The following is a 21,713-nucleotide window of genomic DNA, read 5'->3' as shown; positions in this document are numbered from 1 at the left end:
CTGTATCTTGGTATCCCTTCTGGTGAATGGACGATAAGCAGACTCTTCAGAATGTTGGTACTGGCATCATTATACAGGCACTCTTCCCAGCATGATTTTCTCGTGGTCCTGCCTCTAACGTGGTATTTGGGTCCTGTTTTCTTGGCTTCTCAGGATCTGCACCCACCAGTTCTCCAGCATTTGCTTCTCGCGTTCAGAGCAGTTCTGAACGTTGCATGCTCCATGACTCTCTCAAGCTCCGTCTCCTTCAGGTATTACACTTGCAGATAGCTTCCCATGCCTGTGTTTGCATTCCTTTCACTCACCTTTGTTTGGCGTGCACTCATTCTTCAACCTCTTTGTTTTCATTCAAAGGGATAGCTTCTCTTTCTTGCTAATCATTGTACAAGTTAGCTTTCTTTTCAGCCATGTCTTGAAATTGAATATGGTTTTGCACTTTGGACAGTGCCATGTATGCCATCATGAGGAATGGCAGAGAGAGTTTCTCAGCTGAATGGGAGTCCTTGTCCCCTATTAATTATGCACCCTACGCTTGATGCCTCATGTGTTCTTAACATTTTCCTGTAATGTCACCTCATTTGAATTTTAGAACATCTTTAATAACTCTTGGTATTTTATGGTCAACGTTGGTGTTCCTGCTGTATTGAAGTTTCTGTAGAACATGCACTTTTCCGATTAACTTCTGCTGTAAGGTAATGGCCAAACTCATAGATGTACTTTACTGACCAGTAAAACCATTCCAGGTTATTCATAATGATTATGAGTCAGGAACATGTACATATATTCTGTTCTTGGAATTTGTACAACACCACTTTCATTTCTGCCCAGTCATGTTTTCTCTTTCTTTTTTTCCAGTGGCATTGCAGATTGGCTGAACTTTAATAGGAAATCATGATACATTTATAATGGGTAGGAGGGGTGGTCCTGGAAGAGGGCTAATCACTAATGGCACTCCTTATCACCACTGCACCGAGAATGTTGATGCAATTTGTTTGTATGTATGATGTGTTTTGATGAGCCAGACCAGGGGCCAATTCCTCTACATATGACTTAACATATTTAAAAGGCCAGATGCATGTTTGTCCTATGCCGTCATGCACAGTAGAGGCTGCCTGAACACACAGAAGGCTTCACTAGAGGGAGTTGTTGCCTTAGGTTATACAGAAGTCCAATTTGCATAGCTTTGTCTATTGTCACAGCTAGTCGAGCGGTAGGCTAAGAATATATAGTGGTCCTACTGTGTGAATGAAAAACTGCACTTTGGCCCGTGTTCACAGGCCTGTACACTAGTGTAAATATATTTAGGGTTGTGTATAAATCAACTTAGTTCCTCTCTGAGAGATGCTTCATTGTAAATCTGGGTTTCAGTATGGCCTACCCCACATTCACATGTAACTACAGCAATTATTGATGATATTATAGTAGTACTGCCAGCCAGACGGTTCCCTGGGTTAACTGTAGTGTCAATATTCTAGATTAACTAGATCGCCAATACTTATATGATGGCAGACATGATATTGATGAATCAGCTCAATTTAATGTTTCAAAGGTGATTCAAATCAAGCTTCTCATGGAGCTATTTGATTCTTTGATGGAACCCAGTGCCTTTGTGTCCATCCCAGAATTTGAGCCATATTTGTAGCATGTATCATCATCAACAACCAGGAGCTGTATTACCGAGGCAAGATGTAATCACAGACAGATATACTCAGAATCGATGGACATTTGGATCATCAGGAAATCTGTAAATGTGAGGATTTGCTCTTGCGGTTCTGTATCTCTCCATTCTCTCCATTAGATTTCATGTTGTTCTATAAAAGGTTCTCCATTCTAAGGAAGAGATAGTTGCGACCATCCTTTTCAGAGTGTGGGAAGTCAGATGAAGGAGTTCGACAAAGGGATGGCATTTTATGCAAGGCTTTTATTGACATTATATGAAAATGATCTACCTTTCCCTATACTGAAGGGATTGCCCTAACTAACAGAACTCTAACTAGGGTGCACGTCATCAGGGCTGTTTGTACAAACCAAAAACTCCATTCTCTGTCAAAAAACGAACCTACTCGGACTCTACTACTAATCAAAAAGGATTCAGAAAACACAAATGGGCTCAGGAGAATGGTCCCTTCTCTTGGCCCGGGTGGCTCAGCCTTGGTGATTTATCTTATAGTCTCTTGTAAAACAGTTCTGATTAGCCCCTGGGGTGGCTCAAAGGGACATCTTTGGACTTTCTCAAGTGTCCAATGACTATTGGCTCTCACTGTCCAAAACGTTTATTTGCTTAACTGTTGTTCATATAGTCTCTTTCTCCTAGTTTCTTGCTTTTGGTTAAAAAAACTATTACAATGCCAACCATTTTATGAAATCACCCCTTTGGCAGCAAAAACAACCCATATGACTAACATAACATACCTGTCAAATGTGTAAGCAGCGATAAATACTGAAACATCATGTCTGAGAAGCAAGCCATGCATGGCCTGAAAAATGAACATGGACAGAAAATTCAACAAGCACAATGGCATATAACTGCACACATGTCCTAGAATGTTCATGATGCACACACACATGCCTCTATTGAGGGGTGTCGAAAAGCAGTGCATTATCGTTCCACATGTTACTCAATTTGGCCACATGACCACAATAAACCCCATCCCCCAAAACATTTTTACCAAGAGGTCATTTACAATTGTGACAAAGAGGGCGAACCACCAGAATTGCCACATCCAGACATGCAGCAACTAAAGTAGCGATTCCATAAAGATCAAGATACAAGCACATTTTACATGTCCTCTGGGCATGTAGTTGACAGTCAAATGTCATCCCATGAAATAGCCATCATTCCCTGACAGAAGGATCTGCAGCAATGTATAAAATGAAATAGAGTGCAGCTAACACATCCATTCACACAAATACTCAAGACCCTCAGGGCCCCCTCAGTGACATACAACACAAACAACAACTCACAAGACAACTATCGACAGGTGTCCCAGCACACAGGCAGCAATACCTGCACACTGCATGAAAATTCAAACCACAATACACACACACACTGACAAACAACAACCTCCACACTGCCTGTCCTCCTGAATCACAGGCAGAAAATGTACATATCACCATTTACAAGACGATGGCACATACACAATGAATGCATCAGTCAGCATGTTCCGAGTATATGAAGAGCAGATTGGGGCAGAGAGGCAGCAGGCTCGGGAAGCAACGGTTGGGATGGCCAGGGCTGAGATTGTGCTATGTTGGGCAAGGTGGCGGGAAGCCATCCTGGAGGCCACTTACAGGGACCTCTGAGTGATAGAGACACACATGCTGGAGAACCTGCAAGCCCTCAGGCAACAAGGGAGGCCCACCTGATGCGTGCGGATGTGGCGCTGGACTCTGCCTTGCTGGAAAGACTCAGTGAGATTGGAGAGGAGAATTAGCCTGTGCCTTTGAACATAGTTATTTAGGTGTAGGTTTCCTTATTTTATTTATTATTTTCCCAAGACTTTGAAGACATTCCTTCCTAGTTTTTAGTGTACATAGTTGTTTAGGCATAGGATATTTGTTTTATTTCGTATTTCCCCAGGCCAACTTTCAGCTTGATTCCCTGTTTATCTTTGTACATATTTATGTTCAATACATCATTCTGTTTATTATATTCCATGCTTCATGCAGTTCATTTGTGTGTCGGCCTCTTTGATAGTTCTATTTTCAGCCAGTGCATCTCTCCATTGCAAGTCATGTGTCTTGTGGCGTGCATGCTTGTGTGTTGTTGTTGCTGGGATGGTTGAGAATGGTAGGATGCACATGTGCCTGACATATGGGGGTGGGTCCATCGGATGACTGGTTCTGCACTGTATGTTTTCATTTGCTCTGCAGCATCACTGTGTGTTTGGCATCAGTGTGGTTGGGGTGGAAAGAGGTGGGCTCACTGTGGAGGAGTTCCATGGTCATGTTAATATCACGTTTGTTTGTCATTGCAGTGTAAAACCCATGCTGTGCAGACACGCCCACTAGCATGTGAAATCACACACTGCCTTCTCTCATGTGTCGCTCAACCTCTACCACTGGAATGCAGTAGTGGGTCATGTTTGCTCTTCCAGACTGGCAGCACAATTATTCAGTCTCTGTGACTCATGCTCTCGCTGATTCCCCTACCATCACCCATGCATGGCCCTGTAATTTGATTGTTCCCTGACAGGTATTTTGCCACCCATTCCACCCAGGTCACTGATGCTCAAGCTGTGGCATGCCTAGCCATTGTTAGTGCATCTTGAACAATCTTTTTGTAGGTTTGCTTCTGTCATGGGCACACATTATGTTGCTGTGCTTTGGTGCCTTGGCAATGTGCCATGGACAACAAGCACGTGGATTTGCACTCACTTGTCACATGTGTATGGGGTGGCTGATTATGACCTGGAAGGGTGTGTGACCAGATGTTCCATTTATGGATGGATATCCGCTGTTTCCAGTTGTTTGTATTTGTGGTGTACATGTTGGTGTTGCACTCATGGTGCTGTCAGACCACAGAAGTTCAGAGGAGCTGCAGACATACATTGCACTGGTATTGTGGGAGACTGTCAGGGGGCTTCCTGGGGGGGGGGGGTCACAGGTGAGGGGGGCTGGTGGGTGCTGTCCAGTCTGGAGAAGGCTGCCTGGGGGGTGTCACAGGTGAGGGTGGCTGGTGGATGTTGTCCAGTCTGGAGGGGGGTTGGTAGGTGGTGTCCTGTCTGGAGGGGGCTGACTGTGGGGGTGTCCAGTCTGGAGTGGGCTTCCTGTGGGATGTCACATGTGAGAGGGGCTGAGGGTGTTGCCCAGTCTGGAGTGGGCTGCCTGTGGGGGGTGTCCAGCCTGGAGTGGGCTTCCTGGGGGTTTTCACAGGTGAGAGGGAATGGGGGTTGTCCAGTCTGGAGGGGGCTGACCTTGGGGGGGTACCCGGTCTGGTGTGGGCTGCCTATGAGGGTGTCCAGTCTGGGGTGGGCTGCCTGGGGGGGGTGTCACAGGTGAGTGGGTTTGGGTGTGGTGCTCAGTCTGAAGGGGGCTACTTGGGGTTCACAGGTGTGGTAGGCTGGGGGTGGAACCCAGTCTGGAGTGGGATATCTGGGGGGGTCACATGTGATGGGGCTTGGGGGATGGTGCCCAGTCTGGGGGGGCTGCCTGAGGGGTGTCCAGTCTGAAGGAGGCTGCATGGGGGGTGTCACAGGTGATGGGGCTACTTGGGGGGTGATCAATCTGGATGGGGGCTGCCTGTGGGAGTGTCCATTCTGGAGTGGGGGCTACCTGTGGGAGTGTCCAGTCTGGAGTGGGCTGCCTGGGGGGGTATCATAGATGAAGGGGTGCTGGGGGGTTGTGCCCAATCTGTAGGGGGCTGCCTGTGGGGGGGATCAGTCAGGAGTGGGCTGCCTGTGGGGGGTGTCCAGTCTGGAGTGGGCTGCCTGGAGGGGTGTCACATGTGAGGGGGATTAGGGGGCGGTGTTCAGTCTGGAGGGTGTAGCCTATGCTTGCGAGGTGAGGCAAGCGATTTTGCTGGGGTGCAGTCTGGGTTTGCGAGGGAGGACCTGTGTTTTCGCTGTGGTGCATCCTGGGTTTTCGAGGTGATGCGGGGTGCAGTCTGGGCATGCGTGGAAGGACTGCATTTCTGCTGGGGTGCAGCCTGGGCTTGCAATGTGAGACGTGCAATTTCGCTGGGATACAGCCTGGGCTTGGGAGGTGAGGCACGAAATTTCACTGGTGTGCAGTCTGGGCTTGTGACTGAGGGCCTGCGATTTCGCTGGTGTGCATCCTGGGCTTGTGAGGTGAGGTGTGCCTTCTCACAGGGGTACTGGATGGTGGGCCAGGTCTGGCGCGGGGGCTTGCACCATGTTTTTTCTTTGTGTGCAGCTTTCCATTGCTTGCCGCCAACTTTTGCACTTCATAAAACACATTGCCTACATATATATGACAATGTTACATTCTGAGGCTAACCAGAATTAGGAACACTTTTAGAACGTGATTGAGTACTAATGTTCACCATTGTAGCAACCTGAGAAAACTTGGGCAGCTGTCTTAGTGACTCAATTATCTCATATATAGTGCTTCATGCCTGATTACTTCTGCTTCCATGTGCTATATTTATTTATTTAAACATTTGTGAGCGCGCTAAACCCAGGGGCATCTGGGTGGGGATTTGCAAGAATGGGTACATGGTTTCAGACATAGGTAGAACGTTAGTTACAGATAATGGTTGCAAAGGTTGTAGTCGTACCTAGTAAGTACGAGCTGTTGGTGCAGTGTAGCTGGTTACTGTGGTTAACACTTGCAGGCATAGTTAAAATGCAAGTTACGAAGAATAAAAACGTTGCATTGGTTGTGATCATACTTAGTAGTAAGTGCACGCAGTCTGGGAATTAATTGCTGTACAGATTGGCTCTGTGGGTTGTCACGATAGGAGGATTCTACTGAACTTGAGAGTCTCGTGAGAAGAGCCAGGTTTTGAGGGCTTTGCGGTAGCACGTGTTGCTAGTACCCAGTTTATTGTTACTTACGGAAGTGTCGTACAGAGCAGATTTAAAGAGCAGAGTGGAGCAACATCACGTGCTGTTGCTTCCCAGCAAGGCCAATCTACGAGGTATTTTAGCTATTAGCATGCTGGAATAATGTGTTGGTTCATATTAAGGCTGTTTTTATTTTAGATGAGAAAAACTTGGCACACGATGTCCTGGTGATTGTTACATTTAACCCCTTAAGTGCCAAGGACGAGTGTGCCCGTCCTTTTTGCATAGACTTGCATAATAGCCTGCAAGAAATGGCCAAAAAGACGGCAGCCATGAAAATGTGATGGAGGATGGCAAAGCAAACTACACAGTGTCCCTCCTCAATTTCCATTGGCAGTGATCAAGATGGGTGTAGGGTTGGCAATGTAGACCTGCCGAGTATAGGTATGTGTTTTGTTTGAGGCCGGTGGGCAGGCGGCTGGCTGAGGGGTAGCGTGTGGGGAAGCGCAGTGTCGAGGGGGTGTGAGGTGGGTGGACTAGCGGTTTGCGCAGCTGTTCTGAGTACTGGGATCGCTGGCCCTTATCAGGGGGGAAAGTCCAGCGGTCTGGACCCTTTGATTGCATGTCCATCCCATCTTGCACGCTAAATGGCAACATGTAAGGATGAAGACATAGCCAACCCGCCTTTGATTTTTTTATTAAATCTTAACTGTGATATATTTCTATCTGGGCAGTCGAACTGGACCATCAGAGCAGCTCCACTGCTCATTCTTGATGGGAACGGCCTGGCTTAAAAGCCGCCCTGAACACAGTTCTATCAGTTACTCTATATAAAATAAAATGCATACTATCATGAAAGCAAGAACTTTCCTCAGATCAGAGCTGCAACTCTGCCAGAGAACAAGGAACACCAAGACAGAACACATCTGTCATGGATTACTGGAAGAACACTGGAAAATCCATACAAGATGCAGGAATTCCTCTAAACCCACGTTCCGAGAGACAAGGTTCTCTAGCACCCATGAATGGCGCCCGTGAATGCCAAAAACTGCCTGGCACAATGATCCCAAAGACGTTGGGTATGTGATGAGCGCGTGATCACGTTTAATGCCATCTACATCTGTAATACTTTCATCCTTGACAGACAGACCTCCGAACAGCCGCCATCTTTCCTTATTCTATCCTTCTGACGACCAGTGACTTAGTCCACAAAACAGCAGTGTCTGTTTAAACAGTGCAGCTCACTGCAGGTTTGATAAACCATAACTTAAAAATGCCTCCTTTTAAGTAGAGGAGTTGCCTGCGCCCACGCTGGCGGTGCTGGTGTTAGCCTGTTCAGCTTTAGAATGGGCATCAACAAAACATTATAACCAGGTGGTGAATTGCCATAACAAATTGGGGTAATGGAAAGTCACATCAGGGGTATTAGCGGTACTAAGACCCCAAAACTCACAATGTTGCATCAACTAATTTGGGGACAAACGGAGATGTGCACAGTCATTTCCCCGCCACTGATACAGATGTGAGTGCCTGAGACCACCTATGTAGCACGTACTGTGTTACTGAAAAGCCTCTTGGCACTGGGCACTGTAATGAGCTGGGCTAACAGACGCGAGCATCATGGATTTACTCAGTGGAAAAGGAATATTCTTTAGAGTTCTTTCAAAATTGAGGATGACAAGATACCAGCTTACAACTTGCAGGTAATGAGTTCCACAGCTAAAGGCCCCACACCAAATCAGCCTGTTGTCACAGGAAATACAGTGGATTTTGGAAACACTGAGCAGGTTCCTATTGGTCAGTCTTAGAGCATGTATGGGTGTATAGCAATGTATTAAAGATTAAGGATAAAGTAGTGCTTACTGTGTTGAATCCAATGGTGTCATCATTCCTTTCCTGGTGGTGACATCTCCCCATTTGGCCAGGCGACAGCGGGTGCTGCTTGACCCTGTGGCCGGTTATATGAGGGACGATCACATAAGAAGAGGCGACCCTAAGGGGCTGTTGTGATATCGTCAGACAGATCACGGTATCCCCCTTTCTCGTTTGAGGATACCCCTGCCAATTTCCATACCCTAAAGGTATATTTTTACCCCTCCCCTCACCAAGCTAACAAAAGACACTGAAGACATCTTCCCAGACTATGCACAAAAGACATCAAGTACTGAATTGCCCTTTAAGATCACTAAGAATACTGTACCAAATTTCACATTCAAGTTTTCAGAAACCGACTTTTATTTTCCTAATTGTGAAAACACTGTAAGAAGGAAGATGAGCCGAGTTATGAAGATCAATGGAGGCCGAGAGTGCAAGCCGTGCTCTAGTTGTTACAGAAACCTACCTCACGACGGGAAATGTAAACCAGCACAACAGCCAGTGAAGGGACGCTGGCTGGAGAATGTTACCGCTCTCAGTGATGACAAAGAAACTGTGTGTCTGGAGTGGTGTCTGTGGAATGAAGAGGCTTTCCTGCAAGGGAAAGGAATGCAAACTGCAGGCTAGCATATGCAGCAAGGACACCAGAAGCAGACGGAGAACCTCTGGGCATTTATTTGCCAGTATTACAAGGCAGCCTACACCGGACCGAAGCCCGCAGAGAAGCGAGAGCCGAGAGACACTTGAAAGCTAGGAAGCAGAGGCAGCATCAGAAGGCAGTATCGGCGAGCCTGCCTAATCCAAATAGATCCAAATAAAGCAAATAAGAAAGAACAACCAAGTGAAATTTTCTTCAAGAGGCATAAGAGGATTATACCGAAAACACTGTCAAGTTTGTGAGTGTATGCAATTGCAATACACCTATGAGAGAAAACCTGGCAGTATGGAATACGAGGGAGGTTAAAGAAAGGATAGCACAGATACAAGAGACTATTAGGTCTGCAAATGTGTGCAATGCTCAGATGAGAAAACACTGCCAGGGGAGTATACCAGGCAAATTAAATGTGCAAGAACATACACATGCGAAAAACCATGACAGAGAAATATCCCAGGCAGACTAAAGGTGGAAGAATATACCTATATGAAAAAGCCCTGGCAGGAGAGTGTACAAGGCAAACCCAAATCATAAGAATATATACCGATAAGAGAAGCTGTGGTGGGAGAGTATACCAGACAGATGCAAGTTGCATGTGAAAAAGCCCTGACAGAAAAAGTATACCAGGCATGAGCAAGTTGAACAGTGTGTACTATACAGTACATGAGAAAGTACAAATCAGGATATAAGAGGACTAGAGAGAAAGCTGTGAAAACATGCGAAAATGAAGGGGAAACATGGCAGCAGAGTACACTAGGTATCCAGGTAAGATATGGACTAAAAGCCAAGTTGTTTTGTGTGGTTGAGGAAAGGAAACTTGAAAAACTGACATTTTTGAAATACAAGGAAGAGTGAAGAGAAATCCAGGGGATGGTAGCCCCCCACTGGAAGAAAGAACTCTGTCCATCTGGACTTTTTTTGTGTTGGAGTTATGTATGTCCTTTCTCTGAACATGCGTGCACCACTGGAGGCTAAAGACATTTTTGCTTTTCATCTTACAGTAATTTTTCCTAGATGTGAGTGCCAGAATAGTACTTTGGGCACAGGACGATTTGCATTAGACATCTTGTCCTTGGACAGATAATGGATCAAATTCATTGGCAGAGGTGTTGCTAGGAGAGGCTGAAGGAGGGGTCTGTATCCCTGGGCCTTTTGGTTGTTGCACTGAATATAAACTCAGGGGCTACAACCAAAGGGCTAGCTAGCCCCGAGTCCTAACAGTCCAGACATAAGCATAGCCCCGGATCTTTCTTAGACCTAGCAACACCTTGGGTCTCAGCAAAAGTGTGCCTGTAATCCAGCTTTAAATCTGTGGATTAACCACCAAACATGTTGACGGTTATGCCACTCCATGTAGATTTTTGATGGATTTACCGTGAGCAGTAATACCACTTAATAAATACACACATTTTGGGGAACAGCAAATAATTTCCTTAAACAAAATGATTGAGTAAGTTTCTAAAATGGGATCCTTGTAGGAATTGTTCATACTGTGATGATTTACAAGGTCTGGTCTTTTCTCCCCACAGGGTAGCCTTTCTCTGTGAGGCTAGGGAGTGGAGCCTGCTGTGCAACGTTCCCCCTAAGGGTGGTAGGCAGCGGGAACTCACAGGGAGAGACTCCCCTTTTGGGGACAAGGACTCCCGTTCCGTGAATCTGTGAAGGAACTCCCTGTCCCACTTTCCTATGAACCCCTCTGACTATCACTGCCTCGGAAGACAAGCCCTGAATAGCCCATTGTGTGCTATTGTAATACAACTTCCAATAGTACAACCCAAAACAAATCCACTGAGAAGAAGGAGGAATACAGATGATGGCAAATAGAGAAAACGTGAGAAGAGTGGGAATTGTGGAGTAAGAAAGAATACTCCAGGGAAAGAGAAGATGGACCAAAATACTCCGTGGGCGAGGAACTCTCTCAGATGAATAAATTGGGAGTCATGTTCATCGAGCAGGTGAAGCCTGGGAAGTTTGAAGCTAGCAGAGAGAAGCCAGGGCATTCCGGGTGGTCCTCAGTCAAGCCAACATGGAAAATGAAGGAGGAAAGTAGTGAGAGAGGCGGCTTGTATCTGTGGCAAGCATTGCCAGGTGGAGGCAGCACCTCAAGGAGATGGAAGACCTTCCAACAGAATACTCCACGAGCTGTGGAGACCGAAGCAGAGAAGGAAAGCTTGGCGCTGGAAGTGTTTATCGAGACAGTTTGATCGCGACCCCAAAGAAAGAACTGGTGACACAAACCTGAAAAGCAAGAGTTAACAGGAATGATGGGAGGGGCCACAGGCAAGTGCTAAATAGCAGATAGCATCACAAATATAGAGAGATGTATCATACTCATCCCAGTAACTATAACAGCAGCAACGAGTGTAAAAAATACTGAGAGACTCATCATACTCATCTCAGTAACTGTAAAAGTTACAAAGAGTATAGTGAATACCGGGAGATTCATCATACTTGTCTCGGTAATGGAATAACCACCAAAGGTTATAACAAACACCAGTGGACTCCTCACACTCGTCCCAGTGATTACACACGCAGTAAAGAAAGTGAAGAAAGACAAAAGACTGGTACTACTTGTCTCATGGGGTTGGGAAGGCCAAGACAATAATAAAGAGGAACAGAAGAACCAACATAGTGGTTCCAATAACGGGAGGTACTTAGAAGATAACGCAGTGGTATGAAAAAAAAGGGGACATTGCTCTCCATGGAATGAGAGACAGTGAAACAAGTACACAAGAGAGAGATATTAATGTAAAAACATCCAGAGGAATAAAGGCTGAGAACCATGAGTAGGGAAACAAGGAACTGTAAATAAGTCAAGACAGGGGATACCTGAGAGAAGATGGAAGAGTCCTCTTGAGGAATTAAAGGTACTATCTCAAGATAGACTATTATGGCTGAGAAGGACTTTTCAGGAGAAAGGCGATCTTCCTGGAACCCCTTTTTGTTTTGTTTTCTTGATGCAATCTTTAGAGTTAGGATCAGCATAGTCTCGTTTTTGGATGGAAGATGGACTATTTTGATCTGGACTACGTCACTGAAAATGAGCATCCTAGTTAGATTGATGTTAGTTAGGGAAACACCCTTTTTTTGTTAGGGATGGTTAGGCCGTTTGTTTATTATTTAAATAATATCACAGGTAGAAATGCAATCTCTTTGTCCCCCTCCTGTTGACCTACCCTCATTTTACCCCATGCATCTCATTGCATGTCAGGTGGCTGTGTCATGGGTGATACTTTCAGCCAATCCTTGTTTTTTGGCATGTTGAATGCAGGCATTGCCCAGTGGTGGTGAGTGTCAGAACTGCCCTCAGTGGCAGAGTGCATAGCGGGCCTGCACCTTTGCATGGAATTTAAGAAGCTGGTATACAAAAAGGGTGTACCTGAGGAAGTGTGGGCATGTCTGGAGCAAATGGATTATTTTGTCGTGAATTGTATCAAATCCCATGAGAGGTCTAGAAAATATGTCCCCGAAAATACAGTTGTGTAGACAATTTCAAAATGTATATGTGAAATGCAGTGCATTTGTGTTACTTGTCTTGTTTTATTGTTTTGTTTTGTTTTTGTTCTTGTTTTTGGGGGAGGGGGAGGTGCTAAACAGGTTTATTTGATTGTTATGTATCACACTTCAAATCAAATAAAATGAAATTATTTTAAAAAATGCCCTAAGGCCAGAATACTCTTTGACTGCATTGTTGAACTAGTGCATAGGACAAGCATTGCCCTGGTGCACAAATGCATTAAAAACGTTGTTTTTGTTTTCAATTGAGTAATTTTTACCTTAGAGCTCATAATGTGCATAATTGCACTTGCTCTATGTGATGAAATGACTTCTGCTCTGCAGGAGTACAGGGATGAATAGTGGGTAAAGTGCCTACTATGCCCCGCAATTCCCCTAAACATGCAATGATACGACTCATAAAGCTGAAACAGGCCCACCCAAACATCTATACTCCATTTGCCTCCTTTGGTTACATGGGCTGAGGGCAGACTGTATTCTTCAGGATCAGGGTGAGCGGGTACAGTAGCAATAAAAACAAACAAAAGTATCTTGGTACCAAAATAAAAGAATGTCCAACCAAGGTTCCATAAAATTAAGATCTGTAATAAAACTAACAATGCACAGAAATAATTAAACACGCTAAAGATCTATCCTTGTAAAGCATACAGAGAATGCAGATGTTGGAAATAAAGGGCACTGTGGGTTGATAGGCAGCAGTGCTCAGGCCAAATATGTCTGCAGTAATGCCAATGTTCAAGGATAGGTCGTTAAAAATCATAGGGGGACTGACAAATCATTAAGGTCCCTTAAGATGGCCCAGGGTGGCAAGTCCTCTTCAAAATACCTTTATTTATTCTCTATGGTGCTTGACAGTGTCAGGCCAGGTTTCTGGGGCATTGTCGAGGTGGACAAGTCACTTTGATCAAGTGGTGAGTCAGCTTCAAGTCATGACTTTTCTGTGGATTGAGTCAGTGCTCAAGACAGTTCAAATCGACGGGTCCCAACACCTTAAGTCAAGCAGTTGAGTTGAAACAATGCATCCACTGGGTCGAGTTGGCACGTGAGAGTGGTGAGTCGATAGCTTCCAGCGGATGGGGTTTATGTTTGATTCATGTCGAGATGATGCTTCTGTTGGCTTTAGTCGACACAAGGAATGCTGCAAGTTGGGTGCATCCACAGAAGTAAATGGGTGGTCGAGTCAATGTGTTGAGTCAGCATCGAGACAGTTGAAGAACAGGTAAATGGTTGAATTTCTTTAGAGTGCAAAAAGTAGTGTCTTGAAGTGAGGCCAGTATGGTCTGGCCAGATTGAATATGACTTGAGGCAATAACAGGGTTCCAATCTTTTTTCTGGTTGCTGGCAGGCCAAGTTGTGGATATATATGGACAAGGTGAGTCTTTAGAAGTTTGTCTGGTAACTGCAGGGTGACCTTCACCACCAGTGAGAAGGATCCTGGTTCCAATGCACAGGAAGCAGAGTGGCTTTGGTCCACAGCAGTCCTATCTGTGACAAATTCTTAGATGTCATCACTTCTCCCTATTAGAAGCCCCTTCCCACGAAGCCATGGAGGTTTGGCTGCTACCCAACAATCCACCTGAGGATGGTACTCAGTGGGAGGATCTCATGGAAGAGACTCCCCCTCTAGGGTCAAGAACAACCAGCTAGAGATAATGTGTTATAATAACCCTCATTCAACACCTTACACACCTCCATGCTATATAGACCACTGCACCTTACACAATACTTCAAATTTCCTCTGTAATCCTGAAGATTCACCATCTACTAATAGTAGACCCAGGTATTTCTGCAGAGCCTGGAAAACGGACAAAACTAAAAGTACTGAGACAAGGTGGTTTAAGCGAGGCATAATGATTATCATGGAGCCACTAATAACAAGGACTGATGTTACACAAAGGTGGGACAAATCCAATAATAAGGAAACTGACAAAAGACTAATTTTCTTCTACCACGGAAATGAGGAGTGTGTCAGCTACCAACGAAGTTCAAATGGAGCGAAGAGCGCAAGAAGGTGAGATGTTGCCAACATCGAAGCAGCAGAGGAGCCAGCAGCAGACCAACTCCTACCGGGACCACCAAAGGAGTGGCGGTTCCCCACCTGTTACGAAGTGGACCACAAAGTACCGTTCCGAACTGGGCAGCAGGAGGGGGAGACATTGCCAACACTGAAACAGGAGGACTCGTGATCTCACTCGAGATAGAAGCCGGTTGGATCACAAGGGAACCAGAGAGACTGGCAAGAACAACCATGAACCCTGGAAGAGCAAGTGACATGACCTGTTTGGGAAACAGTTAACAGGACATGCGGAAAACCTGGCGGTATGGAGTGGAGAGCCAAGCATAACCTCTGGATAGAATCCATCATCCCATTGTGAACAGAAATAACACTGGCCACCAGGGAAGAATCTGAAATCCACATGCGAACCTAGAAAGAGTCAAAGGGAGTCATCCTCGTATTGGGGGTCAAGCAGATCCACTGATCACCAGGGAAGGGTCGAGCACCCAATGCCTGAAACCTAGCACAAGTCATCTTCTTCGTGTCAGTGCCTGGAAGGGAAGCAACTCAGGTCTGCAAATCCACGTAATAAAGAGATACAGGTCTGGAACTCACACCCACAAGGAAGACCAGTATAAGGTATCTTCCCCGGGGCAATACCTGGAAGTGGAGTGAACCCGGTCTGCCAGAACAAACCAGTAAATAGTTGAACTGTGATACTAAGTATGTATAAAGGCCACGCGACGAGAGACAGACCCCCTGATATTTTGAACTGTGAAAAAAAGCCAGGGAAAAACCAGGGGAATGAAAACATTCCCCCTGGTGTTGTGAACTGTGAAAGAAAGCCTAAGAAAGGCCAGGGGAAGGGAGACATTGCCCCTGGTTTTGTGAACTGTGAGATAAAGTCTGAGGTAGGCCAGGGGAAGTGAGCCATTTCCCCATGGTGTTGTGAACTGCGAAGGCAAAGCAAAAGTAGGCCAGGAGAAGGGAGTATTCTCCAGGTAGTTGAGCCCACAAAGAGGATAAAACCAGTGATCCCGTGAAGGGAGTCATTCACCCGGGTATACCAAATTAGTTAACTTTTCTCACGCAGAATGTTAGAGGATCTGCAATCCTTTTGTTTGTTTGTGAAATACTAAACCCAGGGGAAGGGAGCCATTCCCTCTGGTAAAGAACTTGTAACCAGAACTGTGCCACCCAGTCCAAGAGCATATAGTCATTCTCCTGACCGACTCATGGTGGTCATTTTTAACAGTCTCAATAATGCGGAAAAAACATGTGTGTTATCAAATATCCTTGAGTTCTTGATTACAAAATGCAAATATTTCCATACATTTTGGTAATGTATGACAAAGTGCGCATTTTGTATTCAAGAACTCAAAGTATTTTGATAACACACATGCTTTTTCCACAATAGTGAGAGTGTTAATAATGGCCGCCATGAGTTCCTACTCAAAATAAGATGCAGTAAACATAGAAGAAGGGTGTACCACACATCACTGAAACAAATGGGGAGGAGACTAGGAAGTCTGTTTTGAACGTCATGCTGGAACGCGAGACGAGCTCAGCAGTAACGGCATGACTTGATCAGCAAACTACAAAGGTATGTGAACTTATATCACATGTCACGACTTTGGGGGACGTACGTTTACTAAATATCCACATGTGAGTCAGATAAAGCCTTCGACACATCTGAACGGGTGACATTATACTCCCATAATCATTGGAGTGCATGCCTGTTATGATCAAGGACATTTAAATATGCAGTATTTGCTATGCTTAATCTCTCTACCGCAGCACTAGTGACATTAAGGCCGGTTAAATATATAACATGCCACCAACCATAGAAGCTCAATGCTTATACATATAATCTGCACCTTCTTTGCACCCATGTCATATTTACTGCACTAGTAGTGGGATGGTATGTGAAATGTAAGATTTGCAGCCAATAGAGATGCAGCCTGGAAAGCGAACAGTCCATGGGCACATTGAGCATATAGCCAGCCGAGAGAAGCACATATGTGCCGGATTCACCGCAAGAGGGGACACATGTCATGCAGCATGTTGTCCGAATAGGGTATACTATCCTCACAACCCTTCCCATGCACTTGCACAATCTGAATGACACCTGGCCTGGTAGGATCGTTGTCCGTCCTCCCTTTGTTTCCCCTCCCTTGCCTCGTCGCGCCTCGAAACACCTGTGTACAGGCACGTTATAAATGTCATATCATATCATATCACAATACTGCACAGTATTAAACATGGTAAAAATAAGCTCAATGGAGAATGCAAGTGGCAATCTCTATTGACATTCCCGTCTCCTGATTAAGTTCCATCGCAGGAAAGATAAGTTGACAGCCACCAAGCTGATTGGCAAAACACCTAGTAAGCGCAAACTGAATGACCCAAACAAAAGGTCAGTATCATATACAATAACAAAATAGCAAATACATTCTGAAATCAAAATGTGTTCTTCAAATTAAAATGAAGTGTGAAGTAATCCACTTAAATACATGACTGATGGCACTACATATACGTTTGGACACATCAAAGAAATATGTCCCCCTCCCTGCAAGTGTGACAGTAGATAGTTACGTTCACCAAATTAAGGATCGCGAATAACCTCAAATTCTGAATATAACTGCAAGAAAAGTAATACTCACCATCCCTTTGTGTGAAACAAGTTTCAGGTCAGTAGCCTAGCCTGGAGGAATAGACTGGGTAAGTAAAATAACCACAGAAGACCTCACTCATAAGTTTCTATATTTATAATCCCAAAGATTCATAAAGATAAGATGAAGGGGTAGTCTAACAATTTGTGTATAGTGTGTTCAACTTTGTATGTGTCCTGATGAAGGCCCAATTGAAAACTGTTCAATAAGATCACCATGAAGGGGCAGATCCTCATTAAAAGGCCGAAACACCTTGTGTCAACCAAATATTGTATACTGCATTCTTCTAAAAATGGAATTGTAAATCATTAAAACCTTGCTACTGGGAAATGTATGCATACAGTTATCATTGTTAGAACTGGTAGCGAAATGAATCTGTATGGAATATTTTAGCTTAGCTTTACCAACAGAACAGTTAATAATTGAGTTTTGTCTGTATGCCCATTCCAAATTGTGTGAATATAAACTGCTGCTTCGCATGTACAGCACTTTAATGCACTAACCCCACTTTCTGCACAGAGGCACTTTAACGAGTAGGCACAATTTGTTTGTCCACCCTGTTGAAAGATTTCTAGACTTGCTGCTAATTATTATCTGTATGAAATCTGTACATTACAGAGTGTTGGGATCGTTTTGTGATTTTCTCAGAATGTTGTACTGGTCTTAAGGTTTGTTGTTTTTATAGGTTTAATAAAAGTATGTTTGAATAAATTAGATTTTAATGAGAAATGAAGAGTTGGGGTATTGTGCAGCATATGTTACATGTCTTCATATATTCCACAGTGGGCTAACTGGTCTGCACGCAAGAGGGAGGGGTAGGTTAATACATGCATGTTCTCTCCGCCCCAGTAACCATCATGCCATAACCAAGTATTGCTTTGATTTACAGTTTAAAAAACCACTAAGCTGGCTAGCTTACACAATTAGCATGCTTTGAGTGAGAGGTGAAAACAATTAAAATCACCTCTGCTTGTTGTAACTTTGTGTACCAACAGCTCTCACTTATGCTCATGCAATGAGGGACATCAATATCACATTGAACTGACGGAGGTGGCCGGTTGCGTGCCCGCACTCATTTGCTCACATGCTCGCTCCGGTGCTTGTCGGCATGCTGGCTGGGTGTTTGGTGACTGTTAGCATCCTGGGCCCCCTTCCTGTGGCCTGGGGGCTTGGGATAGAAGTGTCTCTTGTACCTCTCAAGGTACCTTTCGATGTGCCCTTGGCACCGCCTGCGACCCGGCATGATGCGATCTGTCTTGCCGAGCAGCTATCTTCTTATCGGGCCATTCTGCAGTCTTGCCTTGTCGGCTGGGCTGCTGGGGCATTCTACTGCTGGGTCTTTGCTCTGTTGTACTGGTGGATCCGGCAGCCCTGGCAGTCTTGGCTCTGCTTGCGGAGCGTCCAATCATTTTTGGTAAATCTGCAAGAATCATACCATATTAATTAGCATTGTGGACTGGGCTATGTGGCTCTGGGTCCATTGAGGAAGATTTACTGTAGGCCCATAACAGTGTTGTTTGTTGCAGGTTCTAGATCTGTATTGAGTTAAATTGCTCTTTATTTTCTTTGCTCTGAACATGTCTAAAATAATAGCTAAAGCTAGTAAAACCTTTAAAGCCCCCAACCTACCTGCAAATATATGTACGACAGTCTTGCTTAAGAATGGGCGTTTAACGGAAGATGTGGCATTGAGTGCCCGACGGAGGCGTAGATTGCAAGATATGAGTTCACATCCTACTGCAGATGAGGCCGATTCTGGTTGTTTGCGGTTCCTCTCTCCAGTGTTCCCACTATGTTGAACATCGATATTGAAGAAAGGGGGTGTCTCTCTTTTAAGGATCCCACTGCACACGGTAATCAAGGGGTTGATAATGAAATGTTACTGTTGCCTCTTGATGGTATTTCTGCTGATGAACAGAGACGTTTTTATGGGAGGGCAAAAGGGGCACTTGCCCGAGGCCCCCACCTAGGAGGGGGGCCCCACAAGGCTGCCTGATCTAAAGTAAGATTCCATTGTTCACCAGACTTAAATAGCACCCACCAGGAGTTTTATGGCATGCCGCTGAGGCACTAAACCTCTTGACAGTCTGTTTTGACAAGTACATTTTGCCTTGTTCAATTCATCATGTAATGCTTTCTGTGTTCACTGTGGGATACATACAGTGGCGTAACACAAAATCTGGTGGCCCCCCTGCGAGCTATGCTGACCCCTCCTCCCCCAAATCGCCAACAAATTATGGGTCACGTCACACACTGGGCAGGCCTAGATTATCACGCCTGCGCAATACGCACAAACGTGCTGCTGAAGGGGTATGCCACACACTGCACAAGGAGAAAGATATAAATATGTGTTTTAATGCAATATACAGCACACTTTCTGAGAAAAATTGGCCAAAAAGCCACAGTGTTTGCTAATGTTTTGTAGGGTAACAGCAATCCAATAAATGCTATTCACCAACAGTGCACATGAACATGAATGCTTTGCTATTAAAAATGCCATGCCACAATGAAAACATGTCCAACTGGCTGCACAATGTAGACCAGTGTCGACACGTAATAACTTTACAGTAAAGCATGCCAGGCCACATTTAGACATACCTAGACTGGTTGCACCAAAATGCCATTTGAAGCAATAAGACTCATCAAGAGGAGAGCACACATTCAAGACTGCTTATCTGCGGCCTCTAACAAAACAGCCAAATACTTTAAAATCTGCAGGGAACTGGCCAATCCTTTTGCTATCTCTACCACTCCTGTTCCCTCAACAGGCCCTCTGTACGGCTATGGCCTCTCGCTTCTCCACTAAAACACAGGACATCCTGTCCACTATCTCCTCTTCCTCTCCCCCTTCCTCTCTCGGCCCCCCTTTGGCATCTATCCCTCTCCCCCTCTTTTCTCCACTTTCTCTCTAACACCTGATGAGGTTTCTAGACAAGTTCTATCGATGGAAGTGTTGTCAAAACAGGTGCTTGCCCGCACCTCCAGAACCATCAAGGACCATAGTTACACCCTTGCTCCAGCCTTGGCCGATTTTGTTAATTATTCTTTTGCCACTGGAACTTTCCCCTCTCCCAAACTCTTGGAAAATCTGGCCAGCTCCCAGCTTACTCTCTACACTGAATCTGTTGGTTGTCTCCATGGCCATCAGTCTGGCTTAAGAGCTGCCAGAGGCATTGAAACTGCTCTCCTGAACACCTGTCAATATCTGATCATTAACCTTGATTCCAGCATTCCTTCTGTCCTCATCCTTCTTGAACTTTCCTCTGCTTTTGACACGTTCAATCACACCATCGTGCTCAATCGACTCTGTGAGAACCTGGGCATCCTGGATCACACCCTGCAGTGGCTGACATCCTTCCTCTTGGACCGCCCCTCCCAGTTCCATCGTGGTCCCTTTCACTCTGCCACCTCTCTCTACCTCTGGTGTTCCACAGAGCTCTATCCTCTCACCCTGGTTTTTCAACAACTACATGGCCCCTTTGGCCCACCTGTTCTCTACCTTCTCCTCTAACTTTCAGTGTTATGCTGATGACACTTGGCTTTCCTTCAGGCTCCCCTCAGCCTACTCTCCTCTGTCGCTCATTCCTGGTTCATCTTCAACTCCATTCTCTCTTTCTCTCCTCGCATCTCAGACGTCGCCAACAAGTCCCACTACCAGCTGCACCTCCTCAAAGGGACTCGTCCCTTTCTCACTTTCCTCCTGAAGCTCTCTGTCTCCAGAGGCCTGGTTCTCTCTAGGCTGGATTACTGCAACAGCCACTTTCTCAATCTGCCCGGCTCTACTCTCCACCCCCTGCAATTAATCCAAACAGAACTGCGAGACTTATCCTTGGCCTCAAGCCCAGGGTCCGTTTCTCTCCAGCCATGAAATCTCTCCACTGGCTTCCGGTGGCTGCAAGGATCAAGTTCAAGACCCTTTGCATTGGGCACAAGGATTTCTGGGGCTGGGATCCGCGCTACATCCAACGCTCTCTTCCAAAATACCTTCCTTCTCAAGCCCTAAGGGTTAGATGCTTCTCCAGGCAGAGAGTGGGGGGGGGAACCTTCTCCTCTGCAGGTGCCTCCCTCAGAAATGTCCTCCCTGCCCCTCCCAAACTTGAGCCGGACCACCTGAAGTTCCCAAAGCAACTCAACATCTTCTTCTTCTCCTCTGCTTTCTCTTTGTCCCTCCCCTACTGACCTACCTGACCTACCTGTCTGCTGTACCAACTGGTTGGTTGGCTACCCTCAGTCTCACTGGGTCCAGGCTCTTTCTTGATCAGTCACTCTTGCACTGCCTCTGGGCCTACCACTAAGTTATGGGCTGTAACTGAAGCCCTACAGTCCATTGTTCTCCTTGCACTACCCAGAGCCACCCTGCCCTGGCTGCATTTACTCAGAGCATTGCTGCCCTATTTTCCCCTCCCCTCGAACCCCCCCTTTCTCCTTGCACTTCTTGTTCTCGCACTTGCACAATCTGAATGATGCAACGCTTAGTAAGATAATTTCTCTTGTCCTCCCCCTGTTTCCCTTCCCTAAAAACACGTGTGTAC

Source organism: Ambystoma mexicanum, chromosome 14 (genome assembly GCF_040938575.1).
Source record: "Ambystoma mexicanum isolate Mex_15411 chromosome 14, UKY_AmexF1_1, whole genome shotgun sequence".
In the NCBI taxonomy this organism is placed as follows: Eukaryota; Metazoa; Chordata; class Amphibia; order Caudata; family Ambystomatidae; genus Ambystoma; species Ambystoma mexicanum.
Note: the sequence above shows the minus strand (reverse complement) of the source record.